The sequence below is a fragment of the Manacus vitellinus genome, unplaced genomic scaffold (assembly GCF_001715985.3).
Source record: "Manacus vitellinus isolate BGI_N305 unplaced genomic scaffold, ASM171598v3 scaffold_16_pilon, whole genome shotgun sequence".
Lineage (NCBI taxonomy): Eukaryota > Metazoa > Chordata > Aves > Passeriformes > Pipridae > Manacus > Manacus vitellinus.
Genome location: NW_021939189.1, coordinates 4,240,251 through 4,260,466, shown reverse-complemented (window position 1 = coordinate 4,260,466; position 20,216 = coordinate 4,240,251).

Below are 20,216 nucleotides of genomic sequence, written 5' to 3'. Positions count from 1 at the left end.
TATTAGGATGCCGCACAATGTGATGACACAGCTGGATTCCTAAGGGAAGCCGAAGAGTGATCTGAGAACAGAAGAGGGACAAGAGCAGATGTGAGCCTGAAAAAAAATAGTTGTAACTTACAGAGTAGCATGTCATTCTTTATCCTCCTCCTCCTGCGTGCAGCATGCTGTGTACAGCACACTGCTTGCCTGCTAGAAAGGCAAGAGACCTGTCATTTCACAGTTCCTAAATAAAACGTGGGGGGGGGGAGAAAATGTGATTGCTGGGCCTATTGAAACAGGAAGAGCCAAGCAGGCTGAATAAATCCGGGCAATAGCTGCCTCATCATGAAAAATACACAGCACAAATTTCACCTCTCTGTGCGTCAAATGATGATTTCCTCAAATTTATTCTCGACTGGAAAGGATTTGCCAAATTACCGAGTCAAACAATCCGTGGGTCACTCACAGAAGTCAGGCATTCGGGAGACAAGCTGTTCGAGCCGGCACCCAGGTCTGTGCTGGGAGCTTGTTTCCTGGTCCTGGCCTTGATTCAGGAAGGTAATTAAACAGCTGCCTACCTGAAGTCAATAGGGCTATTCACATGCACTTAAGTGCTGCTGACGCCAGGCCGAGGGGAATAGACTTCTCAGGGGGAGATTTTTGCTGCAAATACCAGTGCTAATTCAAAATTCACTTTTTACAGAGTCCTTCCCCTGCAGTCAGCTGAAATTAGCTATATCCACTGTGGTGCTTGCCAGGAAACTTGATAGAATATCGCCCAAAGTGAACATAAAGGAGAAATAAACACAGCAGAAATTAATAACAGGAGTTCAGACCGGTAGGTTGCAGAAGATGTGTTATAAATTTCATCCAGCTGTAATGCAAATTCTGCCAAATGACTGGGAACATCTCCCTTTTTATATCACTGTTTCACTACATATTAATAGCAACCAGTTACTGATGCGGCACTAAAATATTAATGATATGGTCATAAACCTGAATCAGTGCCTAACTTGGCAGAACAACGTCGGGCAACTTTTCAATCATGTGTGAACAAACCCAGTTAGCAGAAACCATTTTGTTACCGTGGGACCATGTGAGCAGAAGTAATTGCAGGGCTATTTTAGGCACAAAAAAAATTGTTAGTCTTCCTTGGAAGATCGACAGCCCCGTTGAGGTGTGCAGCATGGGTGCCCAGGTCTCTATGCAAGGCTGAGGGAATCTCAAACCAGGCAGAAACAAAGTTCATGCAACTAATTAGCAAGATTTCTTCTGTGATTTCATCTGCAGCTGGTATGACTGACTTTTATCTGCACATTAGAGGCAGAAGCCTCCAGTCCCTGGGGACGGATTGTTTCAGCGGGATTTTGCCCTTTGTTCTGGACTCAGCTGGAATATGGTCACCAAGAGAGGCAAGAAATCCAAAGAAACTTTACAGAATTGCCTGATATAAGAGCAGGTGAATTTATCAACTCTGCATTGTATCATCTGTGACCACAACAGAAATTTGGGGATGTTAAAAGGCTTTAAAAGTCAGAGACTTCTCTTGCACCTTTTAATTCTTCCAGTCAGCTTCCCAAGCCTTGGAAACCTACTCTGATATTCAGGTACCCTTCTCAGGACAACCAGGGGCCACTTCCGGTTAAACAAGGCAGTCCTTGGGATGCTTGGTTGGGTCTGTAAAACAGAAGCACATCTAGAAGTTCTCCTTGCTCCTCACTTCAGTTATGTTCCAACAGAACCGGGCTGGTCCATTTTATTTTTCACTTTTGTCCCTTTTTATGAAGATGGAGCCATATATTTAAGCTCCTTTCACACAGTTGAAGCTACAAATCAAGGGGAGTAAGGACAGACACAGAAGGATTCTGTACAATTCCGAAGAGCAGCCAGCACCCCGGGAAGAGCTGGAATACCAAAAGAGTATTTTATTTCCACATTTCCACAGGACACAGCTAATGGCTCACTCTTCCTCCACCCCACCACAGTCCAAAGGAGGCTCTGGAGAAAACTTATATACAGCCAACATTTTGCATTGATCTATCAATACTAAACCAAGGTCTTTGTTTAAAGGTGTTTCACTGCTTCTTTAAGTCATCAGTGCAGAAATAAGCTGACTTTGGTCATGACTGAGTTTTCAGTTTAGAAGTGCAGGGAACGGCATGAAATTAATTATGTCTGGTTTTCTATTGCAGTTACATAAATGAGGACCCAAAATCCCACTGAGATATCACTTAACAGTGTTAGCACCTGGGAGGCAGGGCTGATCACTAAGACAATGTCTTTATTATTCACTGACCAGAGTCACTGCAGTCACTTACAGCAATGATAATCCTTCTTCATTATATCTCCAAGCAGATGCCGTGGAGGTGTGGCTGACAATCAGCCCTTCCAGAGTAAGTGATCAGAGGGTTTCCATTGTTCCCACATCCATTGGCTCCTTGTTTATTAAAAACACAGTTGAAATTTTAGTGTTGCTTCTGCTCAGGTGGAAGAAAACAAACATTTATTTGACTGACACCTGTCATTACAAAAGTTTCTCCTACAACTGAAGCAGCAAATAAATAATACGGTCTGACTGCAAATCAAGTTGCTAAAACAAAGACTTTTTTTTGGTTTACAAGTTACCAGAGCAGGAGGAAAACTGCCCATGTTTTGAAACTTGTTCTAGCAAGACAGTGGAAATCTCCCACATCTAAAGTCTACTCTAAAAACCAGAAAAAAATCATCTCTTGGAAGAAGACAAGTCAAACATAACTCATTCCTTTATTCTTTTTCTCTCTTACCATGCTTTACAGATAATTGTTTCATCTTGTTCTTCTGTTTCCAAGAAAGACCTTTCTAAATCCTCAGGCAATATTCAGAGCAGGCAGATTTTTCTTTGAGTGTTCAAGGCTGATCTGATCAATTTTAAAAAAGAAGAAGGTTACAGTACATTTTAAACCAAATACCCCATAGTATAAAATCTCAGAGGTCATTCTAAAGAAAAATATATTTTGTTAGCAAGTAAATGCAAAGAAATTATAAAAGGATTAGGTACAACCCCCTTTCTCATGTGTCCTCTGGGATTTTCTGCATTGTTCTCTCTGTTTAAAGGGTTTAAAATGCAAGGGTAAGGCTGCTGAAGTCCCGGACATGTGAGTTCTGTTCTCTGGATGGAAACATAGTGCCGTGGATCACACAAAATTCTTCCCAGCTGTTTTGTCCCACACACACATTTTTGTCCTTTTTCACTCAGAAAAGCTATGAATTCTCTCCAGTCACAGACTTTCTCCCAGCATGTGATGCACCACAACCTTCTCTGAGGCTGTTGGGGCCCAGCTGCAATATAAACAGTCTTCACCACTGGGACAGGGTTAAGAGTCTCTCTTTGCAACAGCAAATTTCCAGTGAAGTACAACTCATTCCTCAAGGTGAGCGTTCCCCGAGGCCTCAGGAATCAGAGCTGGCATAACATGAAATTTGCTTCCCCCTTTACAAACTCTGGCTACATAAACTCGTCTTCCATACAGCAGGACACACTTCATTTTCCTGTCCTTCATTCTCTTCTCCCTCTTGTTGATTCCAAAAGGAGACCACATAGACCAACCATCACGGCCAATTTGATTTCCAATTTTCTGAGTAGCTCAGCAATCACGTTCCCTTTGTCACCTGAATGCAGTATTGAATTTGCAGCCCAGGTGTGAATGACTTCTGGAATTATCTCCCCTGGACAAGACACCAAAGCAATTCAAAAGTAAGTAAACAGAATGCAGAAATACCTCTGAACACGATTATGTCAGGTTTCTAAATCCTAACCATGTTTCTTCAGTCCCATTCACTCTCTTCTTCCCTTCTGGTCAATGTTTTCCTACACAGAACTCAGTTCACATGGCCACAACAATCAAATATATTCTGTAAAGTTACTGGGTCTGTATGAACCTCTAGAGCTTGGCAAGCTGTGTTGTAACACCAAAATATGTTCTTGACAACCAGTGACCCCAAAAGCTGATGTGATCAAACACATCCCCCCATGAAAGAAAGAATAAGGCTGTAATCAGTTTTACAACTTTAGGGAAAATAAACCCTAATCCTTTGCCGTTCCGTGGTATTCCTCTAATTGCTGTTTCCTTACACATTCAAACATTCACAATTTGGTTCCGTTGTCTGAACGTCACTTGGAATCAAATCAGTGTTGCGGATACGACGTCTTTGAACCTTTTAGTCCAGCTGTGAACTTTGGGCTTAATTCTTTAGGGCGCCCCTGTCTAGCAAGCTTTAATGTATATTAAATTTTCTAAAAGGAGAGGGAAAGTGGTCAAAGCGAGATAGTGAAAGGTTCTGTGTTTCATAAATTAATAAGCATCACCAACTGCATTGCTTGACCCTTTAAACTCTGTGAAATTAATATAAGTAGACAACCAAAGTGCACTTGGCCCCCGAAGAGCCTTGGAAGTTCACTTAAGCAATCCAAGTTTCCTTAAAGTTTTATAAGCCAGCTTTTAAAGCAAGTCCTTTGTACTTATTACTGGTGACAGTGAGCATTACAACAGCCAATGAACCTTTGCTGACTTCCGACCCCAATATGGTAGAGCACGGTTATCAAGGGAAATATCAGAATCAAAGCTTGTATATTACATTGAGGTCCTGACTCCTGCAAGAGCCCCCCATAGACTCCTCAGAGTATGTCAGAGAAATAAACAGCTAATATTCTCAGACATCTACTTGTGATGTATGGATATGATTGTTTACTTAAGCACTTTTGGCATACTAACACCCCCACCACTCCCCAATAAAAACTAAAGCCTTTCACAATGAAAGATGTGTCCCTTGCAAGATGACAAAATTTTAAGATCTTTTATTTAACCTGGATAAACCCTCCTCTTGGTGGTGGTGAGTCAAGCAACACTAAGTGTTCATCTTAAGCGATTAATGGATTTAAATTATTAAGTGGCACTAGGTAGGCACGGTGAGGAATACACAGTCTTCTCTCAGCTCTCCACACAGGCTGAGACTGCCTTGAACAAAGAGGACAATGTGTATCCACACCTTCAGCGTTCTGGCATTAATTCTGCAGTCACTTGTAATACTTGAGTTAGCATCCTGTAGAAATAAGATATCTCAGTGCTGCCAGCTGATTATATTTTTCATAATGTAAAAGGTTCTTGCTGAATTATTCAGGTGTTTTTCCCACTGCTTAGAAGGAAAAGAAAAAAAAAAGAAAAAAGAGCAAGACAAAACCACTAAGGCAGACAAGTATCTGGGAATAAACAGGCTGACAGGCAGTGGTGCCCAGTATTAGTAGTTATTATTGGACTATAAAGCCCAATTAATGATGATGTTTGAGATAAACTTTTCAAAAGGGCAAGCAGATATTCAAAAACCAGACAGGTTTTTTGATGCAACGAGAAATCACAAGATTATCTGCTGAAGGACATCAAACTCTATTGCATGTGTCCCCCTCCAGCAGTGAAGTCAGGGAGGGCACATGTTATCTGTTCTCTCCACCTGCTTAGAACATTTGGGTGAAGCTTTTGGGAACATTTAATGACACTGGTTTCCATTTGTTCATCTCATTTTTCTGTCTAGATCTGGACGTGGACAGAGACAATAATACCACGGCATGAAGGAAATAAATATATAAACATAGATACATATTTTATATACACACCATGCTCTATCGTACATAAGAAATAAAACCCAAAGAAAAAGCAGAACTCAAGTACTAGGAAATAATTGACGAAATTTCTTAGCAGAAACACAGATAACAAGAGACAGATGGAAAAAGGAGGTGCTTTCGAGGAATGTGGCTCACAGCTTCCACGGAAAGCGAATGTTACCAGGGACAGGCTGGTGACAGGGTCACAGTCCCTGCCAGGCAGATTCTGCTCTGAGAACAGTGAAGTTCATTTAGCAACTGCCTGATTATTAAATGTAAATTGGACTATAAGTGAACCTTGAAATACTTTGGGTCTATTCTGACACATGTTGCTCCAATTCGGATTTTTTGTGAGTGTAACCAAGCAACAATTACTGAAAACGGAATCACATTAATTGATCATTATCAACAGAACAGCTAATTTGAGTGTGTGTGTGTATATATATACACATATATATATGCCTATGGCATCTACAGTGGTATTAGTGTATGGCTGCATGGGCCAATACTGGAGAAAATGAAAGTATGTTCAAATGAACCCCATGCACTGATGGACAGTGCCTAAGGGGCGACCCCCGAGCAGCATGAGGAAGCAAATAACAAAATTGCTGACATGAGAGAAAACAATTTCTACATTCAGGACTCCTTTATTTGGAAACCAGTCACTTGTGCCTGCTGGCTTTTCCTCAGAGCTATCCATCTTCCTGCTTGTAAGTGGATCACCAGCTGGTGCCAGGAGGAGATGTCCACAAGGAATAGAACAGGACATTTTTTAAGGGGTGTTACAAAAGGGGTCTGCGTTTCCTTCCAGGAAAGGAAAGCCAACTTTGCAAATCCCAAATCTTCAACACCAACCTCAGAAGGCAGCTCTGGTAAATGCTCATTTAGCACTGGAAAAATAGGATCTACCTAAGAAAGGCAGACTCTAAGTCCTGACTACCTCTCCTTTTGAGAAAGCTCTGTGTAACAGAGTAGAAGCAAGGCAGATGTGTCCCAGAAATGAAAGTTGTTTTCCTTACTTGGAACAGTTCAGTCCTGGACAACCTATAGGAGCTTCAACTAATTTGTTTTCCACCTTTCCCTGGGAGACTTCCAGGCTTCTTGATGAATGAGCTCTGTCTTCCCAGCTCTCATATCCAGTCAGGCTTGTGACACATCTTTGTTTTTTTTTGTTCCTTGGATCAGAAAAGTTTGCTGAGGCTGGGGGAGTCTCAGAACTGCCATCCAAGTCACTGAGGCCTTCTGCAGACCACTTTTGATTAGCCAGCTGGAAAAGAAAAGCGCCTTTTATCAAATCCCCTGGGGCTAACTCATATTGAAAATAACTTGTTCTTAACACTTTTAGAGGCCGGGCTTCAAATGATGAATGAAGAAGAATATTCTCTGTCACAGGATTTTCTTTGTTTTTTTAAGTCCTTAGAGGGAGTTTGTGATCTTTGAAACTCTGGGACTAAGAGCACTGTCATTTTCCACTGAACTTGCCACTGCTTCCTTCTGGAGAAGGCTGGCTATGTCTTCCAAAATAAAAGAACATATTTATTTGTTATCCTGAGAACGTGGTCAGAAGATTTCCATAACTAAAGTAATTAATCTGGGGCAAAGATTCTACCTTTTTCTTTCTTTCTTTCTTCAGACAGCACCTAGTACCAAACATTCAATCCTGACTGTCTATGAACATTCCTGCCCTACAAATGGCTTTGATAACAATGGGAAATAGCCAGGGTATGTCTAACTTCACCAGGTGGTTTTCTGTTTTATTTTAAATTTCTGATACACTTGCTCTTTGAAACATCTGAGGGGTTTACTTTTTTAAAGTTTTGGTGTGTTTTTTCTTCTTTCAGTTAAGCAAATTTTCAAGTGCCCTTAGTTATTTCTCAGGACGAACAGAGTCAGGCTCTGAAATGTAATTAAAATTTTTATAGTTTCTAGGCAGATTTTCTTAAATACAAAAAAATTAAAATGGAAACATGAAAAGAGGTTTTGATCAAGTGCTCAAAAATTTTCAGTGGATAAAAAATGCCAGTGTTATTAACAGCTTTGAAGTTCTTGAAATCTTCAGCAGAATCCAGTATAACTTTTATAAAGTAACAAATGCTTTTCTGACAATTTTATCAGTGAAGCTTATAAAAGAAAAATCTAACAGACAATGCGTGAGAAAAATGCTCTAATGAGACTATCAATTAAAACCACAAATACTGTACTTGGCTCAGAAAATTCCATTTCCACAGCGAGTGGATATTAATTTCAAGGATACAACCTAGTAGCTACAAATAGCGTTATATGAATCATAGAATATCCAGAGTTGGAAGGGATCCACAAGGATCATCGAGTTCAACTCCTGGCCCTGCACTGTACAAACAAGTTCTAATGAGGACAAACACTGCTGGTCCAGTCCCACCAAGGCAACCAGACACAGAACTCTACTGATTTCCCTTGAACCACCTCCCTGAAAGGGGAAAGATTTAGATTCCCTCAAACTGAAAGAGTGTGGATTTAGAATGGATATTGGGAATAAATTCTTCCCTGTGAGAGTGGGGAGGCCCTGGCACGGGTTGCCCCATCCCTGGAAGTGTTCAAGGCCAGGATGGACAGGGCTTGGAGCAACCTGGGACAGTGGAAGGTGTCCCTGCCCATGGCAGGAGGTTGGAACTAGGAGATGATCTTTAGGTCACTTCCAACCCAAACCATTCCAGGATTCCTGCCTTGCAGCCAGAGGAAATTATGCTCCAACTTCTCCACCTACCAACGAAGATGATTCCAGCCTCCTGCCTCCAGAAGAGGCAAAAGGAGAAATCCTGCCTAACTATCTGTGACCACATTGGAAAGCAATGGCCATCTTTCACTCTTAACAAAAAAAGTGTTTCTCTTCATGTGGCTTTGGTTTGGGTGTGCATCTCCCTGAGGGAATGTTCTGGGACTTCAGCTTCCCTGTGTGTAGGGTGGAAATGACCTGGGGGTAACCTGGGTGATTCTTTTCCAGCAGGTAGGGGAAGGTTTAAAATGGGAAAAATTGAGATTGGACCTTAACATGTCCCTAAGTGTGGACACCAAAGCAAAAGAGACACACGGGGAAAATCACCGAGAGGCTAAAACTTCAATCACCAGAAGAAGGTCTGGCATTAGCTATAAACTCTGTCACACAACATCTAATTAACCCAATTCTGCCCAGGCAGGCATTCACCCCAGTGCTCCATTTGGCATACTGACACTGCAGCAAATTAAATACTGAGTTAGCCCCCAAAAGAAACCCCTCCCACACAGACCAAACACATGCTACATCCCCCACAAAGGAAGGATACTTTTCCACAGCTCCAGAAATATTCATTTGACAGTTTCTCCTTCCTTGGCTACAGCTCTAGTAATTGATCTGCTCTATTATTTTTTCCATTCTTTCCCTCTCACATTTAAATATGTCCTTCATACTTCTGGAGCTTTTTTTTTCCCCAGCCTGTATCTCCACTGTTACATTATTTTTTATCTCTCTCCTCCATTCTTCAAGTGTGAAAAGGGTGCTCTGTTCTCTAATATTCATTTTTCTTTTTTTATTCTCCAAGTACTTTCTTTCCCATCTGTAACAGCCCCTAATATGCACCTCCATTCGATTTTACTTACCCAGCTTGAAACCCTCTCATTCTAATTACCTTTTCAGTTTTCTTCTATTTCTCCCTTGAGATGTCTCAATTAGTGTACTTTTTCTTACTGGCTGTCACCTCTGAGCTACAAGGTGGGTCTAACTCCAACTTAAACCATGCAGAAAATAAATGAGGAGCTGTTCGTGGCGGCCCTGCTGAAGGTGGTGTTACTTTACAAACTAGTGCACCTTTAATAGATGATAAATGGGCAGAAAAGTGGCCTTGTTAATGCAGCAGCCCTTGATTTGGTTGCCATGCCGTGTCCTTTCATTACTCAAAGATACAGGAAAGGCAACCTATGCTAAGTCCTGGGTGATGTAATTCCATACAAAGGGAGTGAGTAGAGGCTAATTAACATAGTTCTGGTCAAAGCCTGAAATTAACTCTTGTCTTTAAAGACCAAAGCTAAAAATGTCATTTGTCTTGGCCATAATTATGTTTAGAGGTAATTATGGTAGCAGAATAACAGCAGGCAGAAGGAGCCTAGGAGTGGGCTTTTCTGCCCTTTCTGTCGCTAGCAGAACTCTGAATTCTATTTCTGTCAAAGAGAACTGGATAAAAATGCAGGTGACATCCACAGTACATTTCTTTGATTAAAATTGCCACCGTCATATTGAAGTTCACACAGAGCTTTCAGAACCCGAGGAGTAAATTCTCCCTCCACTTGTTCCCACAGAATGGAGAAATGAGCACCCTCCCCACCACCACAGGTACTGTGCAGCAAAGGGGAGATGTGTGGCTGATTAAAGTGCCAGGCTTGGAGCCTAAAACCACATCCACAGGGAAGTGTTCTGCCGTATATTAAAGTCCCAGGCCCCTTCAAACGACCCAAGATATATCCACAGAGACACCCTTGTCCTGTATTAGCACAGTGTTACCTCTCAACTGAAGCATTTACTTCCTGCCCATATCATCATTTGTCCAGAGCCAGGATAACTCTCTCAGTGTTCTGCAGAACAGATATGCCCCACACATTTGAACCCACTTATTTAAATTATATTTATGTTAAAATAGATGTTATTGTTATTATTACTGCTGCTATTATTAAAATCCCAATGGCATATGCTGCTGTCACCATTCAGTTGTCCTGAAATCCATCTACCTGCAGTGTCTGCTTCACCACCACCCTCGAAATTTAGGAGCACATTAGCCATCAGTGACTTGGAGGAATTATTTGTGAGGTATATAATGCTAATTTAAAGACTTCAAACTAAACTTCTTTAAACTTGGTATATCCACTTGGATCAAAGCTTGACACTGAAGTGAAACTTCTCCCAGGGGTTTATTACTGAAAGAAAATTCAAATATCTGGTAGACCTAGAGCCATATATATGTATACACTCATATTTCCAGTTACTGCATTTATCTAGGGTGGCAAAACCATTTAGATTTCTACTGCACTGAGCCTGAAGGGGATGCACAAACACTGGGTGTGCATTACTGGATGGGCTTCTGGCAAATGCCAAGGTCTGTGACACAACTGTATGCAGAGCATATTCACTGGGTCCAAATTTGTCTGTTTCTGAAATTATTACACTTTACAGTGTAAATTCAGTGAATTCACCCAAGGGCCCATAATATCATCTTTGGCACAAGTACAAACTAAGCTATAGCCACGATTTCACAGAGATGACAATACCATATAAAACATGTCATAGCAACTTTTATGAAGTTCTAGAAGAGAAAAGATCACCTGTGCAGACTTTTCTAATGGAACACCTCTGCCATTTTTACTAGTATCCTTCATGTTAGCAGGGAACCAGGGAAAACTTCCCCTGAAGGATCAGCTCTAGGGGTCCCAAAGGCATTCCTCCATCTTGCCCCAAAGAGATCTTAGTCAGTCCTTGGAGATCAGCTCCAACAGAGCATAAATTTTTAAGCACCAATTTAAGGAGAGGGTACAGGAGTTTTGCTTCAAAAAACTGCCCAAAACCACAGAACCCTTTTGAAAGTCTCACTGTGATATCAAAGGTGAATTTTGAAAGATCTGTGTAGCCCTCGAGCTGTGTTTTTTCAGAACTCCAGAAAACTTGCAGAAAGCAGGACTCCTGTCTGCAAAAGTTCATGTTTTTTTCCCAACTATATCAGTTACCCAATAAAATATTGGGTAACTCCCTTCTCCCTATAGATATTGCCTCACATACCTCTTAGGCCTTCACAGCTCTTGTATTACTAACACTACTTTTACAAGTGGCAAAAGTACTTTTATGGTGACATCTGCCAGTATCACCTGACAAACACAAGCACCAAAGCCCATCTGGAAAAGCTGCCTCTTCCCATAATATTTCTGTATCCTTCATGAGATTTTCTTGCAAAATTTTTAATGATTTGTTCAAACACAAAAAAAAAAAAAAAAGCTTAAGAGTTACATGTTACTCTGACATCTGTTACATTCAAACTCTTTGGGTTTCATTCCTGACTAGGTGGACCTCTAGAGATGCAAACTTTGCTATGTTCCCATTTATGGGACCTTCACTGATGTTACAGGTTTTAAGAGCAAAGACACTTCTGTGAAACCTGGCTTGTCCTCCCAGTGGAAAGTGCAAAGCACAGAGAGGACAAAACAGAAAACCCGATGACTTACAGACATGAAACAAGGGTTTCAGTAACCCTGAAACTAAACCATCTTCTGCCCCTGCCTGGCACAGCACAGAACCATCAGAAGGCCATTCCACCAGCAGTGACACCTAGATCCACAGTTCCCAAACTGTACTACACATACCACTGCACAAAGCCATTGCAAGTTGTCTTGCTGCCACAAAAGGGCTCACTGTCTTTCCATTCACATTATTTGGGCATGACTGAAACCGGCTCCTGACCCTGAGCTCACAGGACCATGATATTCCTCTCCTTAACATCAATGAAATATCTAAAATGGTAAAATAATTTTACAGAAGCCTTCAACTCCTACTGAAAACAAAGATGTGTACTGAAGGGGAAAAGAGAGGGTAGGAGCAGAGAACCCAGTTTGTGCTCAGCATCCAGTAGGATGAACCCATCCACGCTGCTTGGCTTCCAGTTGTTAATTTAAGTGAAGAAACTCTTATCCTCTGTGGAAACCTTAAATCAGCAGGAACTCATCTGTTACAACTGCTTCCCTGTCTGTACTGTATTTTGAGAGCACCTTGGTCTTTGCAGAGCTGCACAAACCAACACAGACAACTCTAAAATGTCTCACATGGCAGCTCCAAATGCTTACAGTTTATGTAAAGCCATGGAGCCAGCATGATAAGATCTAATTACCAAGCAAATTAGTAAAAAAACAGCTGCAAGGTTTGCAGAAATGTCTGGAAGTGCAGAGTAAATGGCCACAATTGATAGAGTTATTGCACAGGCATCCTGAGGGCACAGACTGCAGCGCTCAAGTCCTAACCAAAATCACTGTCAACAGTTGTTGTTTTCTCCATTCTGTTAAATGAAAAGAGCATGAAAATGATCCTGCAAACAGCCATTTAATATTCTCATGCACGTGAACTGCAATTATCAGCAGCAGCAACAACAAACTCTGCTGTAATGTGTTCATGGTTAATCAATTCAATTGATCACTGTTTATTAAATAAAAACCTGCTCTCTAAACAGTTCTTTTCTAAATGGCATGTTTTGGGGCTTGGAGGTTTTTTCCTAGCTTTCTCTTTCTTTCTTTTTTTTTTTTTAAACACTGCTGGGAGAATCAGGAGACCAATCAACGGTTTTAATTTAAATCCAAGCTAAGAGAAATGTTAGCAACATATAGTGCCTTTACAAAAGCATTAGCTTAGAAGAGGTTTGAATCAGCCTAGCCACTCCCTGGAAAAGCTGCACTGGATCTGATTCGTTCCTATTCCAAAGGCTTTCAAGGCACGTTAGCAAAAGCCAGCGTATTTATCTGTGTAGGAGACAGTCATGACCAGGTCAGCTCAGGATATCAGAAGTGGGCTGTTGTTAATGCAGATTAGGGGACACACTTTATTCACATCAGCACTGTAGCATTGATCACCCCTATTCTGCACCTTTACAAAGCAGATTGGAAATCAATGAATCCCAGGCTGGAGAGATGCTGTGGATAACAGAAATCCTCTATAGCCAGTTATCTCCCTACAAGGAATAACGATCCTGCACAGAATTGAATGCTTTAAATGCACGAAGAATATCCACTACATCCCAAGCTCAATGGAGATTGATACCAGGCAGGCTGAGGGTGTGGGTGTACCCAACTCCAGCACTGGAACCCTGCACCCAGAACTTCCACCCACGGTGCTGGAGTCCTCCTTGCCCTTCGGCTGCTCCAAATGGTGCAGAAGGGAGGAGAAGGGGAGTGTTGACACACAAAAATAACCTCGTGGGATTTAATTAAGACTACTGAACCTGTGTCACTTGTAATTTATGGTAGATTTGAACCCCTGCCTCCAGAGGGAGAAAATGAAGGCATTTCCAGTACATTAGCTGACTTCAATAGCAAAGTCAAATCTGACGTCCTGTGACCCTCGAGTGAACGAAGACTAAGGAGTCCCTGTTATCCCAATTATTTCTGACTAGATTTGTGAGATGTTTGCACTACCATGGAATCCAGCAACAACCAGGTACCTGCCCTAATGGGGGAAGTGCAAAGCCTCCTCATGCCACAAAACCCTTGTAAGAGCATTAGAAACCTCCAGCAAAATTGGGTCATTAATGGCATGGTTCCATGGAGAAAAAGGGGTGTGGGGCATATTCCCTCCCCTGCCAGCGGACACCTGGCCTCCACAGGAGCTAAGAGAAGGCTTGCAAATAAAGCTGTGCAAATAAACCAGCTTTGCCTTTTATGGCCAAAGTGAAAAAATAAACTCAAAAAAAATGCTTTAGGTCAAGTAAATGTTTTGTTCAGTCTCATATCAGGTGTTTCACCTTTGATCCTTTGGGAGACTGGGGGAAGGGTGAGAATGGGCTTTATTTACTGGTCAAAATGAGGCATATTTTGCCATAGAAAATGTTAACATTATTGTTAATTTTCTTTTAATTCTTTATTTTTCAACCAGAATTAATTGCTAACTACGCAACCAACTTCCAAACAGGTTCACCTGACCCAAAATCACTGGTCTCTTTAGGGGTAGGAGGAAAAAAATCACTGAAATCCTTCACTCAGAATAACTTCTACAGAGGTATTTCAGGGAACAGCAAAGCAGAGATACCTTCTTTTTTGAGTGCCCCAATAAAATAATACTAAAAGGAAAACTTTTCCCCAAGATGAGACAGATGTCTTGCCTGACTGACCAGCCCTGAAACCAATAACAACACCGCCAGCGAGGCTGAAAGCTCCAGCAGCAGCAGCAGCCTCTCTAGTCTGACCTGTTTGAGAGAAAAGGGATTATTAGGGAATAAAATTAAATCCTTTCGTTATAGGTTCCACAGCCAGTGAGTTTAGCACACAGCTGTCTAGTGACTGTGTTAAATCCATCTTTACCCCCAGGCTTGGTAGGCAGCATCAGCTAAATGAATTCCTGACGCTGCTGATAAGAAGCTGACAGCCTTGCTGGGGAGAGGAGGGAGGCAGGTACATCCACTCGGAAAGGTGCCGTGGGGGACCCTGCCCAGACCAGCAGAAATGTCCCCAAACTGTGCCTAAAACGCCGTCCCTGTTCTGGGTGCTGGCAGGAACACGCCCCTGAAGGGAGGGGGGTTTCCCCGTAGGAAACTGGCATCTGAAGTTGGGGTAGAAGCAATGCCGCATCAAAGTGCTTCATAATGAGCTACAAATTTTGCTTGTAGTTCAGCAATTTATACGGATTAGCAGCCGCTGACCTTCCCAAGGCCCCCAGACGCCGGCAGGCTCCATCCCTGGTCACAGAGTGACCTCTAGTGTTGCCGAGAGCCGTGCGGATTAGGCAGAGTCCCAGGGCTGTGACCAAGATTCCCAGCTGGGCTACGCTGGGATATTCCCGCTGACCTTACTGGAGCCCTGTTTATTTAAGTCAGTTGACGACACAACTCCTAGAGGTTGTTCCAGCTGTGCTGCAAGATGCTGGAGAAGTACCCAAAAATCTGAAGCTGTTGACTTTAATCATAGAAAAACAGACTGGTTTGGGTTGGAAGGTACCTTAAAGATCATCTAATTCCAGGCAGGGACATCTTCCACTAGACCAGGGTGCTCAAATCCCCATCCAACCTGGCTTTGAACACTCCTTCCTACATCTTCTGCTTCCCCACTTCTGAGAGCAATCTGCTTCTCTTACCAGTTGGCACACAGTTTTAATGAATTTTTAAAACCCTGAAGAATGTTAGTGTGGAAAGGTAAAACAGAGAACTGAGCACACAGGTTTGGATCTATTTCCTACAGAGCCCAGGTGTCTGTAAGCAACTCAAGAGACCTGCTGTTCAACAGCAGGGGTTCAGCACCATCCTCCAAAAGCTACTTAATTCTATGTCTTTTTAAATCCAATCTGGAAACCCAGGAGCTGTGGCACACTGCCAGGAGGGGACAGACCCATGGCATCTCTGAAGCCTGGCTTTCCCTTTGAGCCTGGATGAGCACTGAGCACAGTCAAATCAAAGCAAGCCTACCCAAGATGAGAAGGTCATTGAATCACTGCACAGTAACAAATGCTGGGAGTGAACATCATTTGTCAGGCACCTTCTATCAATCATTCCTGAAGCAAGCCTAGCACAGGATCTCCATGTCCACCTCTTAGTGATGTGCAGCAAGACTTCACCTCTCCAGCCCCACAAGGTTCAAATCCCTTCCCTAAAAGCAATAGTCCGGACTAGCAAAAGTTGAACAAGTTATAAGTGAGGGGCCAGTAAATGCCAAAGGCAAATGGGAATGGGAAGAATTAGTATAAAGGTGAGGGTAGAGAGGAACCAAAAGCTCACAGGAGAAGAGGAAAGAGCTGGAGATCAGTGGACAGGATGTTGCCAAACTGGCTATTACTGTGATTACGGAATCTTACAACTTCAGTTTTCCTTGTAATGAAAATGAATGCAGGTATTTTGACATGGATGAGGGACGGAGGTAATGCAGATTTTCACTGCTGGAATGAAGTCAGGGTTTACAGATGCTTCTCTGGCATTTCTGATTCCTCTCTGCTTTTAGCTATTCCCTTGTCTCTCTTTTACCCACATCTACAAGCACATCTCACACCACACTTCAGTCACGGGCAGCCTTCCACCTTCCACAGACCAACAGCCCGTGATACACATCTCTTCCCCCACATCATGGAATGAAGAGAACGTTGCCTAAGATTTAATACATAAACAAAAACATTTAATTTTAAAACCCTGCATGATGCCTTTCACCTACACAAAAGAGTTGAAGGGACAATGCCTATTTTAATCAGGGAAGGCCAGAAAGTCCACTGACAGCTGACACGGTGGCTTTTCCAGACAGAATGAAGACATGAGCTGGAATGGCATGAACATCAGGGTTAGCATTCCTTGCAGGCCATGATTATCACTTATTAAATTACCCATGAGCAGAACAAGCCAAATGGAGCAGCACATCACACTGACACACACCAAACCAAGAACCAAGGCCTGCAGGTAGATTCAGAACTCCCTGTCCTCGCTGGGGGGAAGAAATTTTGTAGTTGGGCATGAGAGAATGACTCAGTGTTCAAAACTACCTGTTCTCATCTTAGAATTATAAAAGTCAGAATAGGAACCCACTGCTCAAGAAAAAAAAACCCATATATTCTGATAACTACAGGGATGAGGAATAGAATAGAAGAAGGGTTAAGGAAGTGGCAGCCTGGGAATACAGCTGGTTATTGTTTGGTTCAGTCTTCTCAGGGACTGGCCCAATTGTCCCTGGAATCTTGGAGCAGTTTCCATCAACTGCAGCAAGCACTTAACACACAGCCAGTCTGACAGATGGATCTCCACCATAACTCAGGTACCATTGCACCCAGAAAAAATCTCAGCTGAAAGAGAAAGCAGGTTTGATGAAGGCTGAAATTAAGACTTGTTCAATACAGGGCACTGAGTTCAAGTAGGAGACAGAAAAATCAAGGATGTCTGAAGGCTCCATGACAAGACACAGATTCTGGAATAACAGTGCAAACATTCTGCATCCATTTCCAAAGGGCAAAGGAGCTTCCATGGAGTGATAATCCAGAGTTATTCCTAATTGATATCCCCTCCTGCAGACAAACACTCACTTGTTAAAAGTTGCAGTGTATTGACAGGAATAAACTGTAGAACAAACAGATACATTTGTCAGGGCTAAGAGAAGTGTAAACCTCGAGGATAAAATTAGGGAAAGTGTCTAGTTGTAACTTGTTGAGGACCAAGGGAGGAAGTGAAAATCAAACAGTACCAGACAGACAACTATCAGTAACCCAAACAACAGAGAGGTACAACAGGGCAGAGAAATAGCAGCCCAGATGGTGGTCATGTGAAAAAACACATTCCACAGATTGCAAAGTACTTAACTTATTTATGAATACATGAGACAGAGAAGGATGGCAAAGTTAAAAAAGAAATTAGCTCAGGCCATATCATCACAGGCATGTGCCCATTGTGCACCTCCCCAGTGCTGACCCATTGTTTCTTGGCTTATTTTTCCAGCAAGATACCTTTGATGTTTTAGATATGTCTAGAGGAAAAAAAAAAATCTCGTGAGAAAATTTACAGTATTTCATACCAAAGCACTGCAGGAAAGAGTGATTTTATTGAGAGATAGAAATTCTAGAAAATGTTGAGTTGGTCAACAGTTTCTTGCCACAGATCTCCCCAAGAAAAAAACTAATCTCAGTCTGATGAGTGAAGTGATAATATTGCAGCTTCTGCCAGTACTGCCTGAGCATCAGTGCCCTAACAAGAGAGAAGAATAACCGTGTCAGGAACACCTCTTCTCTTTGTCTTCATTAATTTACATTTTTGGCTGCACACCCCAGAGGTGAGCAGCAGAGAAGAATGTGCAGACTCCAAAGGGCTCAGCTGGAACTGCAGCCCAGTTCTGCCAGAAAATGACTCAAACTTCATTAAATAAAACAAACCTGTTGTGGCCCAAGGATTGACTGAGCTGCAGTTTCCTCTGCTCCTGGGTTAATGCAGCAGAGTTGGCACTTTGATAGAACACTCAGCAGGACAATGGGGTTTGCTGAATTCAAATGAGCCTTCAAGGCTGGTAGGACTTTGCCAGGGACTCCATACATAGTCTGCAGCTTGGAGGAAGGGAACAGAATGCAGATAAAAAAGGAAGAAAAATGTAAAAAACTGCAGTTGCACACTGACATAGATTTGTCACATAAAATAGAGGATCTTGAAGACCTTGAAGTGACTGCAAACTGGAAAAGACCATAAATTCTACTTTGGAGTTTAGATTAAGAGGCTCTTCTGATTTAGGTATGTCTGACTATGGGTCAGCTCCTTATAAAAATTAACAGTCCATGCATCCCAATGGGACATTGTCAGAAACTCTACAACAACACACACCTGGAAAACCAAATCATGTAGCAAATCAGTGACTACCAGAATGTGTGACTGCCTTGGATACACCCACGTGCTCAGTTCACAGCTCAGCTGCACATCCTGCTACACAGGAGATGTGAGGCATCAGCCACAGAGCTGGTGGTGTGAGGCTGTGACACCTCCCAGGTGTTTATAAGGTGGAGCCTGTCCATGACATCCTAGTGCCCATCTGCTGGAGGTTTCTGCTGGTAGAACAACTACCAGCTACTGCTCCAGGAGTGCTGGAAGTCAGAATATACAGTGGATGGCCCATTAACCCAAGGCCTTCTGACAAAAGCAATCAGGACATCTTTCCAAATCTTGATTCTGGTTTCAAATCAGTCAGGCCAGTGCTCAAGAACAGGACTTAAGCATTGGGCTGTCCAGGTTTAACTAAAATGCAGAATATTGAGCAAAGGCTCGTGTCTGTGCACTGTTGGCAGAGACTTGACGAGGAAACACGAGAGCCAGGACAGGAATGCCAAGGAAGAGCACACAGCTGAAACCTGGGCTCTTTGCACAGTCACACAGGAGGCACCTCTGTGAAACCTTTATCCAGGCTTGAAGCTGATTCCTACCATCAGCAGATAGGCAGGTGGGGCTGTGACTCCAGGGAGGATGACACGGGGACTGACTGCCAAGGCAGCAGATCTCATGGGAGTAGGAACTGGCTTTCAGGAGGAAAAGCCTTTTTCAGGGAAAAGCTTAATCCATTTTGGCACAAATTATATACAGAAGCAGAAAAAAAAAAAGAAAAGAAAAGAAAAGAGATTCTGGAAGAAAAATTTAGGCTTTGAGAAAGAAAATTGGAGACAACAAGTATTCTCTGAAAACACTCCCAGTAAATCCATGCAGGATTAGAAAGACAAGCAAAAAAGCCAAGGTTTAATACCTGGCTGAGAAGAAGGTTGAAAGAGCAGATTTGTCAGGAACTGAGGACACTTCTGGAAGAGAGGAGGCCCATGCCAGAGGGACAGATGTCTCTGATGCATTGCCCAAGAGCATTAAGGGCATTTAAAACCAGGAAAGTTGCAAGCAGGCTTTTACACTGGAGAGCAGAGGGAAGCAAACAATTGCAGAGGCACAAACAGCTTTGGCTGATGCTTCTTTGAGGACAAAGCCATGGAAATCATGTATCCCCACATAGAGGACACACCAAGGAACAGAACAAGTCAGAGAGAAGGACAGAAAACAGAGTAGGTGCCATTTGTGCAAAGAACTATGAGAACCAAAACAATGATACAAAATGCCAAAAATCTAATAAGTGAGAAATCTGGAATGTCTTCATGAGGTGAGGAAATCAACTAAATGTGTATTTCAGAGAGTTGGAGGGCAGAAGACAACCCGAGAGATTCTCCCCACATACCATCCACTCCATTTATGCCCAAATCAGATTAATATGGGGTGGGTTTCTCTATGTACAAGAGAAGACATTCTGAGAGGAATGCCCAATGGCTAATATTTGCTCCATGCTAGATGCATCAACAGTGCTCTGGCTGTAGAGTTAAGGCACAAAAGCAGGGTTTGTGCCTGGGTGCACTCAGTGCCTCCCTTGGGAGATGCTG